A 21,096-nucleotide genomic window follows, 5' to 3' on the forward strand; every position below is an offset into this window, starting at 1 on the left:
TATGACGGTCTCGGTTTAATTTGAACGTATTTATATTAGCATTGAAAATAAAATGAATGTTTTGTAAAAAGTCAAATTTTCAAATCGTCTTTGTCATATATGAGCAACAATTGCTTTTCAGTAGGAATTTTCTTGAACTTTCTTAAAATCGCTAAGCTTATACCAGATTTCAAAAAAAAAAAAGCTCTGTAAGCCTGTGTTTCTCGTCATCTGTGTTAAGCCTGTTTAAAAGATATACGATAGGTTTTTATAACTTCTTTTACAATATCTTCATAAAAAATTGATCTGGATTTTTATCAGGCAGATCTACAGAAATGGTAGGTACTTAATCAAGGCATAACACAAATTATTCAGCTTTATATAACTATTTGGCTGCCTACTGTACCCCAATTTAATTCAATAGAAATTAATTTGAAACTTAAAAGATACGAGAGTTGCTGTGTTATATTGACTTGTCAAAGGCCTTTGACAAGTCAAAACGCTAGAACTAGTAACGGCAGTGGCTTCCAAACTTCTGCTTCTTCTTCTTATACTTCGAGAAGACCTTAAAGTCGGTTAATTGCAAAGGCTCAATCCGGTTGGTTATCGGCCTGTTGGTTTTCCCTCTTTGACAATGTATGATAGTCTCTCTTGATCCCATCTGTCTATGTGACATCACTATCTTCTTCTTTTCCCGCCCATCTCACTATGACCTTCACCTTGCATGCCTCTCTTATGTCGCTATTTCTCACACTATCTGTCCGTGACTTTCCTGTAATGATTCTTAAGGTTTTCATGTCCGCTGTTCTAAGGATGCTTTTTGTCTCATTCGTGCCAGCTTTAGTCTCAATACTATGGGTTAGCACCGGTCTAACAAATGACCTGCATATCCGCACCTTAGTAACAATGCGTATGTAGTTGTTTTTCCAGATGATATCTCTCGAACATCCTGAAATTGTGGCAGCTTTATTGGACCTGTGACTTTATGTCATTTATCGTATTGTTGCTTGATTTATCCGCTCCTAAGTAACGGAAGTTCATGATTTGATCTTTTAATTTATTGTCTATTATGACTTCACTTACACCTTACTCTGGTCATACATTTTGTTTCATCAATGGAGATTGACATGTTTTATTTTTGACTAGTCTAAAAAAACTTGTGTATCAGCCAGGATTACCTCATCATCCACATAGCACACCAAGCTGATTGGTTTGTTGTTCAGTCCGTATCCCCAATATCCCCACTGTGTATAACTTCGTCCATAACGAGGTTAAAAAGGAATGGGCGAAAACCCTGTCACCCAGTCTTATTTCTATTAGTGTCGGTATGTGTTTGTTGCCTGTGTTTAGATTGCTGATTATGTTTATGATTGATGTTGGGATTTGCTTCTTCCTCAATCTGTCCAATATATCGGGCAGGTGTACTTTGTCAAAAGCCTTGGCTAGGGCAATAAAACACACATAGCTAAATTCGATCGCCTTCTCCTTTACCTGTCTCACAGTAAACAGGGCATGAGTTATCGATCTGATCTTCCGAAATCCTTGTTGTTCACTTTCTCTTTCGATGGTGTGCTCTAGGATGCTTTTGGCAACGATGGTGAGAACTTGTCAAAAGCAGTGGTGCAAAGCATAGTGGTTTTTTGTCCCTTTTTAAAAATTGATGAGGTGATACTTTTATGCCACTCTGTTGGTATTCTGGAGGTGGTTATCGCGATTTTCCATTCCCATTCGCAGTGTGAACAAAGCTATTTTTGCCTAAAAGGAGAAATAGAACATTCCTTATATTTTTTTATTATCAAAATACTTCCATTATTTAACTCTTAATGGTTATGGAGTGAGAAAGGTGGCTTTGTATCTTAAGAAATCATATTTGTAGGTTCGATCTTTTTCAGAAAAATGTTACTTGCAATAGCTAAAATTATTTCTCATGCTGCACTAATATACCGGGTGTCCATTTATAAACTGACACATTGCTTATAAGTCGAAAACGAAAAATGACAACAATGTGCGATTTTCACAGAACTTCATCAATAATTTTATAGTTTTTTTTTACAGTGTTGCCAAGTTTTAAAATTTACCTGAAATAGGAGGAAAAAAAATCATGATTTTCAAAGGCCAATTTCTCAAAAATTTTAAATGTAACACCCTGTACTTTATAATTTCACATGAAAGCCTGTTAAATCCCCTTTCCGAAAATGTATAAATTGTCTTTAATTCATTATTTTTTTTACAGAGCCAATTTTAGTAAATGACACCTTTTTGAAAATTTGCTTAGAACACATATTCGGTGATTGATGAACATTTTCTGGTAATTGCCTATGTATCGCTTTAGCATGATCATAATTAAATAATTGGCGCTATTGCCATGTCTATAAAAATTATTTATTCTATGTATTAAATTACAACTATTTACAACAATTTTAACAACAAACAATTGAAGAAATTAATTTTAAATTATAACTTATAAATTAGCTGCTGAATATGACCCCATTTTGCTCGGAACACAAATGTAGACGAAGAAATAAGTTGCTGAAGGCGTTTTGTAGCATTCGCGGTGTAATTTGGTTTAAAACGTTTACTATATTGTTGCGCAGTTTTCATCCATATTTCTTGGGGTTGGATTGTAGCAACGTCTTTTACATATCCCCATATACAAAAATCTGGAATGGTTAGATCGGGAGAATAAGGTGCCCACTCGATTGGACCTGCTCGCCCTATCCATCTGTTTCCAAAAGTAATATCTAAGGAATCCCTTGGGACCCTGGAGAAGTGTGGTGGTGCACCGTCTTGCTGGAAGTAGACCGTGTCTAAAATTCCATCCTGCTGAAGTTGAGGATAAAAAAATTTTTCCAACATATCGGTGTAATTGTTTCCATTCACTGTTGCTTCTTGAAAAAAAAATGGCCCATAAATTTTAGATTTCGATACTGCACACCAAACGTTCAGCTTAGGAGAATCTCTTTCAAATTCGTTATATACTCGAGGATTTTCATCTCAATTTATACATTTTCGGAAAGGGGATTTAACAGGCTTTCATGTCAAATTAAAAAGCACAGGGTGTTACATTTAAAATTTTTGAGAAATCGGTCTTTGAAAATCATCAATTTTTTTCCTATTTCAGGTAAATTTTGAAACTTGGCAACACTATCAAAAAAAAACTTTAAAAATATTGATGAAGTTCTGTGAAAACCGCACATTGTTGTCATTTTCCGTTCTCGACTTATAAGCAGTTAAAATGTGTCAGTTTATAAATGAAAACCCTGTATATAGAGATCTACAACAACGTTCTTTTGTATATAAATACAGACTGTATGTTGAATGTTTTGACAATAGATTGAAGATACATCAGTCGTATGGGCAGATACGCGCATCCATTGGAGGAGTGGTGTGAGCCAAACTATTTTGACCTCAATAGAAATAAAACTACCTCTCCCTACATATCTTAAAAAATTCTATTAGAGTATCTCTTAGTAGCATCCAACTGTTCTACTATGCCTATGTATAATAACATTTAAGTCAAATTTAGGTTTGGGAATCACCTTAATTTAATCCGCCAAATGTCATATAAACCATTGTTTATCGAAGTCATAAGTCTTATAGTACAAAGGCTTTTTTTGGCATTGGTCTTCTTCTTATTCTTTCTTGGCTTTACAACTTTGGATGAGCCTTGGCGACATTCACTATTACTTCCATCTCCTACGCTCCTGTTCCTCCCCTTAACACTGCTAGATTCCCATCCTAAACTAATCTGTTGCGACAGCATATTTCGATCTTTTTATTAGTCTATCCATTAATCATCTATCTCCATCTGGTCTCTCAAGAAATACTGCCATTATCAATCTATGGTTACTGATCTTACAACATGACCTGCCCATCTTATTTGGTTAGCTTTTATGTGTCTGACTATGTTTTCGCTACGATATTCAACATTGTGGCGTTTTTTCCATACTACAATTGTTTCATCTTTATTGTTCAAACATCATTCTAAGAACTTTTATTTCAAACACAAGAGGTTTATTTATTTCCATTGATTGAGGATCTGGGTAGTTTGGATTGTCTCAGCTTAAATTTCAATAATGTAGTTGTAAAAGTCCTATTTCCCGATATTATCTGTGCTGAGACATCTTTTTTTATTCCATTGTCATCTGTGATTACCGCTCCTAGGTACTTAAGTTCCTTAACAACTTCGAAGGCCTTGGATGCTTTGTAAACAGTTCATTTATTGGTACTCATTCGTAGGCCCAGATTTCATGCTTTCTACTCTAGCTGTGAACAAATCTCTCGTATCTATCCTACTGAACCAGACCTTGTGTATGTCATCAGCAAAAGCCAATAGCAGTTTTAAATCTTGATGCACAAAACCTTCCGTTAACTCCGACGCTATTCTGCTAACCGTATATTCCAAGACGAAATTAAAGAACACCAATGATAGGGGTAGTCTCCTTGTAAGAGTACTGATCTTACGCTGAATGGCATCGATGTTCGGTTTCCTACCCTTTGCTGTGTATATGAGTTTGTTACACACGTTTGTGTTATCTCTACTAATTTCCTTGTGTGCCCATCTTACCAGTAAAATCTTACCTACTTCTTGCTATGCAATTATATGCTTGCTAAAAATCGACGAAGAAATTTAATGGACATCTCGGTTAAACTCCCAGTTCTTTTTTAATAATTATCAGATTGAAAACATTTAATCCATTATCGTTGACCCTCCATCGAGAAATCCACATTGATAGTCGCCGATAATATCTTCCACTGTTCTTTCCATATTTGATACCATCGTTACCTGGCACTTTGTGTTCTGTGAGAGATGTTATCGCATTCTCAACATTTTGAAGTGAGTTGAGTTGCTATTCTTACATCTACTAAATGGGAAGTAACATCTTCTTCCTGTATCACTGTCAATATTTAGTAACCCTTGAAAGTACTCCCCCTCCATTTTCTTCGTTTCCGTCATTATTAGCTTGCCTTTTGCTACTTTAATTCCATTGGTTAATTCTATATTTATTATTTTTTTTAGTTATTGGAATTTAATGTATTAGATCATCTAGTTGTATTACTTTACAATATGTGAGTATGTATGATGCCTGCTTCCAATTTCATCCAATTTTTTCTTCCAATTTCCACTACCAATTTCAGGATTACATAAATTGTGACCGATTAAAGTTTGGCAGCAAAGAATGTCAAATACTGCATAAAAATGTTACCAGAGTACACTACATTTTCTGTTTAAATGACCTATAGAGACTATTATTACGTGAATGAAGCAACGTCAGAAAATATGCAAAGCAATTATAATAATTAAAAATTAATAATCTATATTTTATAATATACACAAAAAATTCCTTACTATTCATTGGTTTTTTTGTATTGCCAGGTAAAACAAGGATATTTCGAAATGCTGTCCACAGTCATTAGCATTCTCGGACTTAAAATGCACGTAAAACTTAATTATCATGCGTCCGTACGATGATATTCTTGTAATTAGTAAAATAATTAATAATATGAGCTACTTTTTAATTTTAGGTTCCGGTTCAAAACAAGTACTTGCCAATGTTATAAGCTGGGTGACGGTTATTGCTTAATTAGTAAAATTAATAGACCTACTAAAGATACAAGGTGGTACTTTAATATTCAGAAAGGGTGGGTTTTGTAAAAAAAGTTTTCAATAAAAGTCACTTCGCATTATGAATGAAAAACGGAATGGGATTAAAAAATAGTAGTAGATTATATAAGTGAGGAACTAATGAAGACATATTACAAAAAACCACCACAACGAAGATAAACTTGGTAGAGCCCTGGAGGAGACGTAAAGAACGAGATTGACTATCATATCATCTGTAATAATAAAAACATAATTTAAGAGACCACACTACTGAATGCAGTAAATATAGGGAGCGATTATAAAGAGAGCGAAAGTAAGAATTAACACACAGAAAGAAAGAACGAAACTGATAAGATCTGGGAACCAAAAAAATTATGAGGAAATAAAATTACAAAAAATAAGATATGGACAGATTGTAAAAGAACAATTTTAGGAACATAATATACACACTATTATAAGAGAATATAGAGATATATAAAGGAGAATTGTCTACAAATATTTCTTTAATTACTTCATTACTTGAATTTTTAAGATCCTAATGACCAAAACACATGTAGACATTCTGTTGTTTTACCGCATTTTTTAAACTCCTATATACACACTTTCTACCCAGTTATTTGATTTTACGACATACTTATTGACCAATATATGCACCACCGGTTTCATCACGCTGCGTTCACCTCTTTTTTACGACTTTGTTTTTGCCAAAAATCGTAATTTGAAACCCCGGCGCCCCGTCTCCCATATCCAAACCGGTTTGGTCGAATTGAAAACAAAACCAAGACCATAAAAAAAATTAAGTGGTTATAATAATAACATATATCTCTAATTATTTGTTAATGCAGATAGTGATTAAACTCGGAATTCCCGCACTAAAGACTAATCGCTACCTATAGGTTGTTTTGGTTCCACAAAACAAGTAGAGTCAAAGAGTTTAATGAGACAGGTTTAAGGAAAATTTTCAAAATATCGAGTTCATTAAACTCTCAACGGGGGTAATTAGAAGGTAAAAAAAATCTTAATTAAGGAATATTACTTAAGTGATTGTAATTAAGTAAAAAATGCAGTCTTAGGAGGACGTGCTTGAATTAAAAAGCAGACCTTCTCAAGGACGTCCACCATACATAGTTCTCAATAAAGGAAGTTTTCACCTCTTAATTTTATGAAGATTTAAAGAGTTTTGTTATTGTCGTAAAGTTTTTTTGATCATAATTCTATTTCGGTAATTATTTTTGGAAAAGGTTGACTAAAATAATCTACTTGTCATTGGTAAAGTCACGGTAAACTGCTCAGTTCTTTGGTCACTATGAGTTTGATGTAACACAAACATCCAGAGGTTTCTTATAAACTCAGTTATAAACTCAGCTAATGAAAACTCTCTACTCCACTGAAAAAATTATCATTATCTTCAAAAACCCAAATCAACAAATGCTTTATTTTAAGATAATCACCAAGATCTTATTTACAAAGCTGAAAAAGATGTTTCAGCTATCAGATTTATTTATTAGACAAGCTGATTTCTTACGAACCTAAAACAAAGGCAATCCGTACATTGGCAGGGCACCGAAATAAGCAAACTCAAATTCAAAGCAATTCAAGCAAGAACGCATTAATTTAAATATCTTAGTTCATCTGTGGCTTGGGTTCGTTTATTTATAAATAAGCAGGGTGGCCCATCGACTTTCAACTCGTTAACATCAACCCCTTGGCGGGGGTTGCAACCACCCTCAAAATCTTAAATAGGAGTGTGGTTCAAGTGATGATTATTCTAGTTACAACTGCCAAGTGTAAAATTGCTAACTTGAGTTTTCGCAGTATGACTGCTTGTCAAAACAAAAACGCTCGCACGCGTCGATTTTTCATTTTAGAAAAAGGATTTTTTGTTTCAATTTTTAACCCCACGACTTCAACCCCTTAGCGGGAGTATAAGTCACCCTTATTTTTTAAATAGGAAGGGGTGTGTTGTGATACATCTTTTAAAAGGGCATTCAATTTTCTTCACAATAGCGCTTTGTTTTTTTAAATTTGAACTGCGGGTTCCAGAGAAATCTAATTTAATTCTATTGATTAGTACTTATGCATTATCTTATTAAATGTTGAAAATATCCGCCGTTTACCTCCATATAATAGTACAGTAAATGTTCAAAATGTTTCCGGATATTTGTTGGCATTTATGAACGATGCGGTTCCGTAAATCTTCAAACGATTCAGGTTGAAAGGCATAAATTTACGATTTCAGATATCCCCACAAAAAGAAGTCAAGAGGAGGTAAATCGGGTTATCTCGCGGGCCATTCGATAGCACCTCTTTTCCCAATCCCCCTACCAGGACTGTTATCGATTAGCCACCCTGTTTATGTATATCGTAGAAGTGATAATATGTTAATACAGAAAAAAGTTTTGCCTATTACTTATGTGTGATTTATGTTACGTTTGTTCAAAGTATAATCACATATGTACCGATCTACATATATTGTTCTGTTGCCATTAGTATATATGCAATCGACAAAAAAGCTTCTTCACAGTAAACAGGTAATTTTTATAAAATCTTTAGTATGTCAGTTTTATAGGTATTGTGATTTAAATTTATTTATTATTTTTGTCCATTTTTTATTGCATAAAAAATTACTAGAGGCTTGTTCTGTTTCGTAATTACAACCATGAAAAAGACGTAAATAAACGTCGAAACGTCGGCACCTTTTCAAAAAAGGAAGTCTTTGATTTCTTGGTCCTAAACCTGCGAACTCCATCTACGCTAATTACTAAGGACGCTACTTTTAGTCAGTATTCAAAGCAATGATAAATGAAGGTATCGACAACGACAGTATTCAACAGATTTTACTGGAATCATTCAAAAAGTGATAGGTTTACGCAAAAATGTTGCCCAAAATCTACAGTTCCAAGCAGAACAAATCAAAACAGAATATGTGTAGTGGCATTCTTAACAGCATCGCCACCAGATCCAGATTTATTTATTACACAAGCTCATTTCTTACAAACCTGAACCAAAGGCAATCCGTAATTGGCACAGCATTAAAATAAACAAACTCAAATTCAAAGCAATGATGAATGAAAGTATCGACAAAGAAAGTATTTAAAAGACTTTACTTGAAACATTCAACAAGTGGAAGGTTTACGCAAAAACGTTGCCCAAAATCCACACTTCCGAGCAGAACAAATCAAAACGAAATATTTGTAGTGACACTCTTAACAGCATCGCCACCAGATCAAGATGTATTTATTACACAAGCTGATTTCTTACGGACCTAAAACAAAGGCAATCCGTACATTGGCAGAGCACCGAAATAAGCAAACTAAAATTCAAAGCCATGACGAATTAAAGTATCGACAAAGAAAGTATTCAACAGATTTTACTGCAATCATTCAACAAGTGGAAGGTTTACACAAACATGTTGTGCAAAATCCACATTTCCAAGCAGAACAAATCAAGACAGAATATTCGTAGTGACACTCTTAACAGCATCGCCACCAGATCCAGATTTATTTATTACACAAGCTGATTTCTTACGAACCAAAGGCAATCCGTACATTGGCACAGCACCAAAATAAACAAATTAAATTCAACGCAATGATGAATAAAAGTATCGAAAAAGAAAGTATTTAACAGACTTTACTAAAAACGTTGCGCAAAATTCACACTTCTGAGCAGAACAAATCCAGACGGAATATTTGTAGTGACATTCTTAACAACATCGCCACCAGATCTAGATATCCGGAAAACATGAGACAATCCGTACATTGGCAGAGCACCAAGATGCAGTGGCGAAGCGTGAATTTTTTTTTCGGGTAGACAAACAATAAAAATCGTTAATTAGAAAGGAATGTGTATTCAATATTATTCAATTTAATGAAATAGAGAATGAAGGCGCATGAAATATTAACTCAAAGAGAAAAATTATGTAGTTATATAAAAAATAAAAAATTATTACTACTAGCATAAAAAGATAGATAGATAAAAATAAATACAACTTACGAAAAAACATAACATAGGTATAACCATAACTTATAAATCTATAATATTATAAACACAGACTAAAATACAATTGCCAATATCGAACAGTCGTTGATAAATAACCACTAAAACACCTTTTCTATACACCCAAAAATAAAAATACTAATTATTAAATTACTATAGCACGCGCCCGCACCAAATGCCAAATGCAGATTCATCAAAACAAAACTGAAGATGTATTGCGGCCGACCAGATCAAGCGTGTCCATAAACAATAACCCTCAACAACATAATAAAATAGCTGGTCGACTTCGATAGACAAAAGCTCGAATGTCTTTTCCGCGACCAAAGTTTACTGAATAAAATACAATAAAATACAATACATACAATAGTATTTTATTCATTAAACTTTGCCGCGACTACATTTTGCAGACGTAATAGGCTGAATACTGTTGCGGCAGGACCACAGATGTAAATAGCTCTGCACTAAGTGCTGGGAGCTATTCAAACCAACAATACCCTTGCTTGCAAGTGTTATTACTTTACTATCGAATGCTTTGATTTACGGTAAGAGAAAGCTTTTTTAGAAAGCTAAACACTACACCACTGATACTCCTTTACCTGGTTGTAAGCAATAATGAATTAAAGCTATAACATCAGTGCTATAACCCTTCAAAAGGGAATTCACCAGAACTGTTTTCACACTATCAGAGTCAGTACCTGTGTCAAAGGGTATGTCTATTAACTTGTTAAGCACTTCAAGCACTTGTTAAGCACAATTAGGTAAGTTGCTAGATATATTTATGCTAAGCTGCTGATGTATGGTTTTTTTCATATGAACTGGATTTGCTCATGGAATCGTTTTTCCAATTTTTTTGCTTTACAAATTTTGATATTTAATGACATTAATCGACATTTTTCCCTTTAAACCCACGTTTTTTTTTTCATTATATTGCTAAATAATTTGTAACGAAATAAATATTTCTTACTTAAAGCCCTCAATAAATGTCATAAATGTTAAGCCCTCATAAGAAAACATTTCTTAATTAATAATTTCTTTAATAGCTTTCTGGCCCTTTAGCTCAATCCTTAGCAGTTAATGAGATTACTAATAAAACACCCCCTCTCGATAATAAAGAAGTTGAAAATCGAAGTTATTCAGACTTCGCTTTCTTGATTATATGTCAAACAATTTTCAAATGAAAACGAGGGTCACATTATTGGAAAAAAAATCATTTCATTTTCGTCTCTTGGTTAAAAAAAAATGGTCCATTGAGTCAGAGGCTTTGAAACTTAACCTACGGATTTTTTTTTTAAGAAAATATGACTTAAATTAATTTGGTTTTTTTAATTAAAAACTCCGCACCACAGTGCCAATTTTATTGAAGTGTCGGTCCTGTCAGACAATAGATGGTGCATTGATGACAGCTTTAACACGACGAGCGACATTGCTTGTCAACAATGTCAACTCGCATTATTGTATTGTAAAGACGAATTGTAATTAAACGTTCAATTAAGTACCATGTGACACTTTTGAAGGTCGCAGTGATTGCTAAATAACAGTTACAAGTTCGTAGCCAATTTAAAAACTCTTTGATCTCGTTATAAAGTAGAGTAGCCTACCGCTAGACTTCGCCTATGTAGCCTTGTTTGGTACTAATAAAGTTATTTATTATTATTATTATTGATCTGTCTAACAGTACTGTTTTGTAAACACAGATTGTAATTAAATAACGGCGCGATCATGTGATCTCGAATCTGCCACCTTCTTCTTCTGCTGCTATCCATTAATGAATGTTTGCGATCACTTCTGACTATTTGTATCCCTATCCCTATCTCTGGTGGTCTTCTTCTGTAGTTCCTATTGCTGTCCAATGATTAATATTTCGGAACCACGACATACTCTTTTTGCCTAAACCCGTTCTTCCCGCTATTGTTCCTTTAATTAATACCTTTTATTTCGTATGTCCCAGGTACGCTGTTTTCCTGCCTTTTATCAGTACGGACCATACGTAACATTTTGTGAATCTTACTCTAAGATCGAGGTCAAAGTCAATTTCAGTTGTTATCAAACATTTGATTTCTACGTCTGAAGATTAGTCTTCACATAACCAAGTCACCAGATAGTTAAACTTTTTTACTCGTTCTAAGTCTTCACTATTGTATGAGAGTTTCACATTCTGGAACTCATTAAGTTTACAGGTGATTACTAGGAATGTTATCTTTTTTATATTGAAGCTAATTCCCATAAATCGGCCGTGCTCTCTAACTATGCTCAGGAGCTTTTGGAGGTTATGCAGAATATCATGTGCATACCGTATACCGTGAAATGGGTTTCGCGGGGCGACTTTGATCACCATATCAAAATATTTCACATTTAAATTTCCCGCGCATATTAAGTGCCGATTTTTTCCGTTCGGTAAAAAAATCGTATTGAGTAATGGTGTAGCTAGTAATCCATGTGCATGTTTTTTTCTCAGTTAAACGTTTTTTTGGAGTTTGCGGCTCTCAAACATGTAAGTAATATTTAGACAGAAATATAACCTTCCAAAATTTGACTGCTTGTCAAATTTTAAGATTTATTGGATGGGGTCAAATTGATCAACTGAATGGGGTGAAATTGATCAGCAGATTGTAAAGCTTATATAATTTTAAGGGCATAGTACTACTAGTAATAATAATATTTTTGATTTTAGAATATTGACATAATGCCGAGAGTTTATAAGAGAAAAGTTGGGGCGTTAGAAAGCGTTAGAAAAGGTCATAAATGAAGGGTGGAGTTTACGCAAAGCTGCAAAATGGTTCAAGATTTCTTACGGGATCTTAAATAATAGACAACATGAGCGTCATGTTAAAAGTAACGGCGGGCAAACCGTTTTTAGCTCCAATGAAGAGCAATCAATTCTTAAATGTGTTGCTATTTGTGGCGAATGGGGGTTTCCTCTTAATTTAACAGATTTAAGGCATATGGCAAAAAACCTACTAGATACCCAAGGTCGTTCAGTGGCAAAATTTAAGGACAATTTACCCGGTACCGAATGGGTATTTTCGCTGTTAAAAAGACGTAGCAATGTAATAACTCAAAGGCTTGCAGCTAATAATAAAAGGGCTCGTGCTGATGTTTCCAGGCAAACATTAACTGAATATTTTGAAAACCTTAAAACAATTTTAAATAGTATTCCGTCGTGCAACATAATTATATAATTATGATGAAACTAATTTGCTTGACGACCCTGGGCGCAAAAAACTAATATATTCCCGTGGAGTAAAATACCATGAACGAGTGTGCAATTTTACTAAATCTGCAACCTCAGTGATGATGTGTGGTTCTGCAGCAGGAGTTCTTTTGCCACCATATGTAATTTATCGAGCAGAAAAAATGTGGGCGCAGTGGACTGAACAAGGACCAAAATTAGAACCCTGTTGCATAGATAGATGCTGTGCAGCTGGATCACGGTACAACCGAACGTCACATGGGTGGATGAACGCCGAAACTTTTAATGACTGTGCCAAAAAACAGCAAGGGCGAAAAATTCTAATAGGCGATGATAACTTAGTCTCACATTTCACAGAAGTTATTAGACTGTGTGAAGAACATAACATTGGATTTGTATGCCTGCCAAAGAACGCGACACATTTATGTCAGCCGTTGGACGTAGAGTTTTTCAGGCCATTTAAAATGGCCTGGAGAGAAGTCTTGCTAGAATGGAAAAATACGTATCCGACACATTCATCAATTGACAAAAAGGATTTCCCACATTTGTTGCAAAAAACCTTGGTGGCAATGGATAGTAAACTATCCAAAGATAAAATACCTCATGCGGTTAAACGAAATCATATTTCTTCTTTTGAAGCAAGTGGCATAGTCCCTTTAAATCCAAACCGAGTATTAGACAAGCTGCCTAGAGAAGATTTTAATCAAGACCAAGCGGAGAACGTGTTGGTAAATTACTTACAACAACAGAGATTTTCAAATGCTCCAACAAGACGAAATAAAAAGAGAACAAAACTTGATGGTCTGCCAAGAAAAAGTGTGACAGCCCAAAATGATTCCAACAGTTCAGACAGCGACGTTGAAGAGCCTATAACAAATGATAATTCCGACGATGACATGACCGCCGACGATCTATTTATGCAGTTGCAGGAAAACGAAGAAATTGAATATTTGGAAGTGAGATCAAAATTGGGACATTTTTATTGGTTAAAGTGTTGGGGGGCATGAGAAAAAGTGTTAGCTATCGTTACATAGCTACAGTTCAAAATTTCAATGAAAACGAATTCGAAGTTCTGGGACTAAAATCTGTCGATGGAAGAAAAACTGTTTTTAAACCACAAGAAGGCGACGAGTTTTCCATAGAGTTGGCAGATATAATTGCTTTTTTGCCAGAACCTGCCGCTGAATGCGTCAAAGGTCAAATAATTTATCAATTCAAAAAAGCAGTAGATATTAAGGAGATGTAAATCCTCACTATACGCAATACTGCTTCTATCTATTAATTGAAGAAGTTTTTGAATTTTTAAACAAGTGTTTTTAATAAAGTATTAAAAAACTGCAATGTTTCTTTTTTATTTTACCTAAAAAAATATCCAATTAGTGGAATTTTATGACTGATCAATTTCCCCCTAAGTGATCAATTTCACCCCAAAACCTAGAATTATCTGTAACTTTTAAACGGATTGATGAACTTAAGCGGGGGTTAAATTGTTCATAATGCATTTTAAAGCATTGCAAGAAGAATACAATTATATGGCACTCATCAAAGTCACCTGCCTTTTGGTATGAAATTGATCACACCTTATTTTGGCATTTTTTTAAACAACTTTAAGTTTAGAGCAGGTACGATTGCAAAATCTTTTTACGGCATCCATACACAATCATTTATGATTAATTTTAATATCGATATGCAGTTATCAAAAGAGTTACAAGCAAATTTACAAACGAAATGATCAATTTAACCCCGTTTCACGGTACTGTTGATCCTAGAATAATTTACTATAATGCCTGATTGTTGTACTTCGAGACTTTCTAAAGATGTTTTCAGAAAAATGTTAAAAGTGGATACACCAAAAACCTTTTTGTGCCTGTGGTACTTCGTTGTCAAATCTATTTGCAACTGACTGGTTCTAGTACATTCCAAGTTGTCAATAGAGCTTAAGTCATTCTGACCTATGTCAAGTCGCATCAGCATTCGAACGAGTTTAGGATGTTGCACTCTCTCAAATGCTTTTTCGTAATCTATGAAACACATTTTTTCTTTGATCATAACGGTTCTGAACCAAAACTTGGGTTGCGGTGCCTCTCTCGTACCCAGAGCGCTTTTTTCACACTTTCAGATAGTGACTCATCCAGCGGATCAACCTGTGACGCCTGCTACCCTCCTGATGGTTAAATAAATAAGCTACCAATTGTTGCCATGAAAGCTGAAAGTCAATTTAACTGAATTGTTGTTGATTGTCAAATCTATGAATCCACCTTTAATCGAAAAAAAAAATTAATTGCAATTAATTGTTCGGATTTAATAATGATTGGAATCTAATGGTATGTCATGTGCATTCTAGTTTAAATGCTCAGATATATGGATTTCCTTGTGATCCTTAACAAATTAGGTATCTTGTATGGGTCAAATAGATTGGAGAATGCCTGGAGCGGTTTCACTTAATTTGGAGGCTAAGCGATCGCCCAAGACGATAACTCTAAGTAAAAGAATCGATTTTAAATCGTTGACGTATTGTGTGTACTTCCACGTCACAGAATAGCTAGACTGGAATTTTCTGTGAACATTTACATGGAAATTTGGGGCAATGGAGAAATGTTCCTTTTAGGGATGAATGGAGAAACTGCGTGAACTCATTAGATTGGAGTCGTTTTCTCCACGCAATACCTAGAAGTTGGTATCAACAAAATAGACTGGCCAGCGTGTTTGCCAGATCTTAACCCTATAGAATTTTTGGTACGTCAACAATTTCAGAGTTTGGTTAAATAATGTGGTTTTTTAGTTAAAAGGATAAAAATCTAGTGCAATCCAGAATACCCGAAATTGGAAACCGCGTGGAATGTGTAGATAGTGTGGTTTTTGTCACAGAAGGAGTAACACAAGCGAAACCATCCTGATATACTGAATATTACAACAAGTTTATGGCAATTGGCGGATAAGGAACTGGATTAACGAGGCAAGACTATTATCTGGCCAGATATAAAATATAGATAGATATGCACTGGAATTATTATCTATCAAAGAAAGATGATCGTCTAGGCGAAGAACTTTTAAAGAAAGAATAACTTTTCTCGCCAATCAAATTAACCACAATAGACATGCTGGGAATCAAAGATAAATCAAAAACAAACCAGTAACATTTCTGTTAAGTACTAATAACTATAATTAATTAATACTACATTTAAGAATGCGTGAATGACTTAAGTTCTTCTTTGTTTCCATCAACTCGATTTTCGAAATAGAGAATCAACAAGACTCCTTGCCGTGTGCAGCTATTAACCAGCAATGATGATCACCTCCTACTTGCTGCTGTAGACATTTATATGGAAAAAAGTGTCTACAGTAGCAAGCAGCAGGTGATAATCATCTTCTTTTGATAAATGATAAATAATAAGATCTTATTGAAATAGATCTATTTCAACAAATTGTATCATGATGATTAACTACTGACAACATCTGATTGACTTTTTATGATAACAATCTGAAGGATATGATCAACTTTTACCCCTAGGAAAGTGTTGCAGGTGAGGAAATTATAATTATAATCCAAAAATTAAACATGATAAAGACACAATAAGCAACTTTACCACTTGATTAACATGGGTTGATAAAATTGGAGTCGACTTTGTAATGTTACATACACTACATAATATTATGCGAGAACGTGAAGGTTATTGGAATAAGTAGAAACAAAAACTACAAACTATTATATGGGTATATGCGTTTAAGTTCGGGATGTATGTCAAAGAATGTACGTCTAAAAGAAATGTATGAGTAAAGTTGATAAATTCCCTCCGACCCTATAAAAGAAAATATCCGTATTTGAGGGCAATGTTTCAGACTAAAATTGCAGGCTTTTTTGAATGAGGACTTTGGATTTTGCTGATCAGCTTGTTTGAGTTTCTAGGACCGCGGAATAATGTAGCGTTGTAACTTTTGTGGGTTGCTTATTAAAATAATAAATGAAATGTAATCTTTCAATATAAAATAAATAACAAAACAAATTATAGCCTAATTACACAAATCTACAAATCCTTCTCTGGGCTTGCTGTATTACAGATTGCCAGCATACAGCATAACAAAGCTGAAGCCCTAATTTTTAGGGGTACATGTAGTTTCGTTTCATAGTTCTTTAAGACGTTGTTTCTGCTAGGTAATGACTTTTTATAATCGATTTTCTGTGGACACTATACTTAGATTCCACGTGTTTCTTTTAGAGTCCCTATTCCCTACCGTTCCATACCATTACCTTTCATGTACCCCATATGTACTTGGATGTAAGATTCCCATAGGAGTACTGTAAGTACCTTTTACACCAGTCTCCAGTAGCAGCAAGGGCACTTGTCATTTATTTGTTTCATTTATTTAACTTCATTACTTTGTTGCCGTGAAAATATTTTTTTTAACAAAAATAAAATCTGTAAACCACCTCTCTCAATGAGATTTAAGTTCTTTATTCTTTATAAATGAGTATACAACTTTGGCGAAAGGTAGATATTCAGTAGATACATTTTGTATTTACCCATCTTTAAAAGGTTCGATACATAAAGCTAGATGTTTTTCTGATAGTTATATTATATTATATATAAATTTATTGTATATAGATAGTTTATTTGTGATTTTTATTTTTATAACAGTCATGTGTAAATATTAAAAGTAAATGACCACTTATCACTTAGACTGCTAATGTTCTTTCGACTTCTTATTCACAGCAAACCTTTGACAGTTATTAGTTACTGATGAACTTGAATATACTGCGCCAAAACTAGATGGCGCTCATACTATAATGCTCAAAGGCAGAAAGCATATGTATTTATTTCTGTTTTTTTAACAACTATCGCAAAATTTAAAAGTAAAGTAGGCTACAATGATTATTGAAGTCTTCTAATCAAATGACCTTGATGCATAAAAACTGACCTTAAAATAACTTTGAATGTCAACACTAAGTTCACTTTCGAGGTCACCTTTCAACTGTTCTTCCAAAAACCTGAAACGTGATAAAAGGTCCGATGCTTTTTAATATTTTAACGCTATATCGATCAAGTACATATTACTATTATACTTTTTCAAGTAAAAAGACGACATTGAGAAAAATAATAACGTTGACGCAAACGCGGGAATCGGAAATTCTTAATAAGAAGCTATTAATAAAACTCTAAAAAAAATATGTATTAGTAAACCGAAAGCAATAACAAAGGGGATCCCCCATAATGAATATTTTAAAAACATACGAGAACAACATTTAAATAAACCACTCAATCTTATCCTTGCAATCTCCCGCTTTTTTCTCTAATTAGCGAATCAAGACCATTCAGTATCGTTTTCAAATAAAAGCAAACAAAAACGTCTAAAATTATAGAAACAAACAACAGTTGATTGGTATTTTGGATCGAAATCTAAACCAGATTCGACCGAATGTGTTTGGAATCATAACCCACTGAACCGTAATAAGGATATTCAGTGTTTGGAGAGCCTGGAAATAGAACACTTTTTATTAAAAGGCTGTTTGTTTGGCTCCGGTTTGACGTCAGCGAATCACCTCAAGCAGTGGGTCAAAGTATTGGTTAGGCTCAAAAATAATTTTTGTTTTTCAGTGAGTTATTGAGACATTTATTATGATTGATTAAATGGTTTTTATTAACAATATTTTGAATAGATATATTGTAGGCAACACACGTAAATAGCACCATGTATTCCTGGCATATTTTGAGGAGGATTACGAGAGTTTGGAAATCATCATTGCTGTGGTTTTTTAGGGCTGCCTGAATGGTTAAGAAAAAGGAATTTGCACTGGTCTTCAAGTCTGCAATACTCCTGTTCGGTATTATTTGACCCTGATAAGATTCCTCCTTTCTCCCGGTAATAAATTGAGGTTCCTTCTTCTGTTTACCCGTTCAGCATATTTATGAGCGAATTTATCACATTTCAACATAAACTTCATTCGCGGTATAAAAAGCATATTGGCATTACGGTCTATCAGGATTATTCCACAATTCGGTCTGAAATTTGCTGAGACATTGAAGTCTCACAAAAACAATGTGTACACCAGGCAGAACAACATTTGGTCATACTTAAGCACTACTAAACGATCGGGTTCTACTGAAATCCCAAATGCTATTTATTATTATATAAAAACATCGCTGATAAATGAGACACAAATCAAATTGTTTACATTATTATTATCCTATCACTGACATTTCTCAAAATGCCTTCTTATTACTTTACGCCACTCACTTCTTTAAACAACCTTTGCCTATCCAACCAGTTCATTTCTATGGCTTGAAAAGTCCTATTTTCAAGAAAAAATCAGACAAAATAAATATTACTAGTTACAGACCCATTACTTTGTAAAATGTCTAGAAGTACTGATTCATAATAGAGTATATCAAGTTGCAGCGTTTTTTCCGCTCATTAGGTGTGAATTAAATACTGGATTGCACAAAAATACTCAACTAATTTATTTACACTTACGCTACTAGCGAATTATCAAAGAGTGCCTCATTTGTTTTCGTTTCAATCCCACTTCACCTAACCCTATCATGGGTAATCTTCCAAGTTCCCGAGTCAGTCCTCGAATTCCGTTCTCTGATGTTGGCATTGACTATGCTGGACCTTTTCAAATAAAGGATCGAAAGGGACGTGGTTGCAAGATCAGCAAATGTTATTTAGCACTCTTCATTTGTTTAACAACAAAAGCGATCCATTTGGAGCTGGTTACTGAGTTAAGCACGTGGGCCTTTCTTGAAGCTTTTCAGAGATTTATTGCAAGACGTGGTAAATCATTGAATGTTTATTCTGACAATGGTACTAATTTTGTAGGTGCATGCAATTATTTGAAGGAACTAGGTACCTTCCTAAAAAGCAATTCACCAACACTTAAGGAAAATCTAGAATCATCTTTTGAAGTTTCATGGCATTTTATTGCAGCATATTCTCCTCATCATGGTGGTTTGTGGGAAGCTGGTGTTAAAGCGGCAAAACATCACTTAAAAAGGATTTTATTTAACACAATATTGACTTTCGAAGGTCTTTACACAGTAATTACCCAGATAGAAGCTATTCTAAATTCACGACCTTTAACGCCACTCTCGACAGATCCAAATGATTTGCAAGTGCTCACCCCAGCACATTTTTTAATTGGGCGATCACTTCAATCTGTTATTCACCCTGATTTACAGAATACTATAGATTATCTAATTTTGAGCAATTAGAACTTCTAAGACAACAATTCTGGTCGCGCTTGACCAAAGAGTATATTTGTAATTTGCAAACTAGACTTAAATGGAAGAAGAACCAACCGAACATTCAATTAGGGACTATGGTTCTTATCAAAGACAATCACTTGCTACTGTTTAAGTGGAAATTAGGTCGCGTTAATAATACCCTTTATCCAGGGAATGATGGTGTTGTGCGCATTGTATCCGTGAAAACTATATCGGGTACCATTAGATGCACTGTTATGGTTGGGCATGTTAAGGTTTACGTTAATTAAAACACCTGAATCGTTTTTGACAGACAGAAAAAAAAGTCACGTTGTTGTCAACGACTAACTAACGCCGTCAAATAAGCCCTCCACTTTCTTTGCATATTAAGTACATTTTTTTAAATAAAGAAATGGTTCACGATGGACTTGTTTGGTTAATTCAACTATAAAAAAAATACAGTCCACAATTAACCCTTGCTGTTCCCAGCAGCAGAGACACTACACAATTTGGTGATTCAGCAGCGGAGCAGCAACAAAACATTTTTTGGAAGAGTAAAAGTTTAACCCAAACTCCCAACTTAGACTAGACCATCTATCTTCAATAGAAAAATCAAAAATTATTCCCCTTTATCAAGAATTTAGACATCATGTACCACGAAGACTGTGACTTAACTTTCACGAGTCAAACCAAACACATCATACGCACCAAGTGATAGGCCTATCTACGTAAAATCCTATAGACTGCCACCAGCCATGAAATCTTGAAATTAAATCCCAAATTCAAAAATTAATAGACAATAAAATTTATGAGTTACTTATTATATTGGGTATTACGTCACTTATAGCAAAAATCAATTTAGAAATTTTTATCTCACACGCTCAACAATTATTGAAAAGAAGAAGAAAATAGACTTATTCACGTATTTAAAAGAAATATGAACTTGAATCTGTAACGATACCGTTCGATATACTTAATTTAATTTAAGTTCAATAAGTTTTAAATACAATAATTTACTTGAGGTATAATAGATTTTTTTTTTTATATACCTAAGAGCTGAGGTTCAATCTATTAATCTCTGAGCTCGTTTCTTCTTTTCAATATCCTACCTAACTTTGTTATGA

General features: G+C 34.2%; 1 protein-coding gene and 1 long non-coding RNA gene across 4 annotated transcripts in view; one reads left to right on the plus strand and one right to left on the minus strand.

Moving 5' to 3' along the window:
* Window positions 1-21,096, minus strand: part of LOC126745779 (uncharacterized) — a 230,574-nt gene that overhangs the window by 184,894 nt on the left and 24,584 nt on the right. The gene's annotated exons all lie outside the window — the stretch shown is intronic.
* Window positions 4,993-5,331, plus strand: LOC126745783 (uncharacterized). Its single transcript, XR_007663676.1, has 2 exons — window positions 4,993-5,049; window positions 5,119-5,331. It is a non-coding gene; the product is annotated as an uncharacterized LOC126745783 (long non-coding RNA).

This window comes from Anthonomus grandis, chromosome 16, assembly GCF_022605725.1.
Source record: "Anthonomus grandis grandis chromosome 16, icAntGran1.3, whole genome shotgun sequence".
Taxonomy (NCBI): Eukaryota; Metazoa; Arthropoda; class Insecta; order Coleoptera; family Curculionidae; genus Anthonomus; species Anthonomus grandis.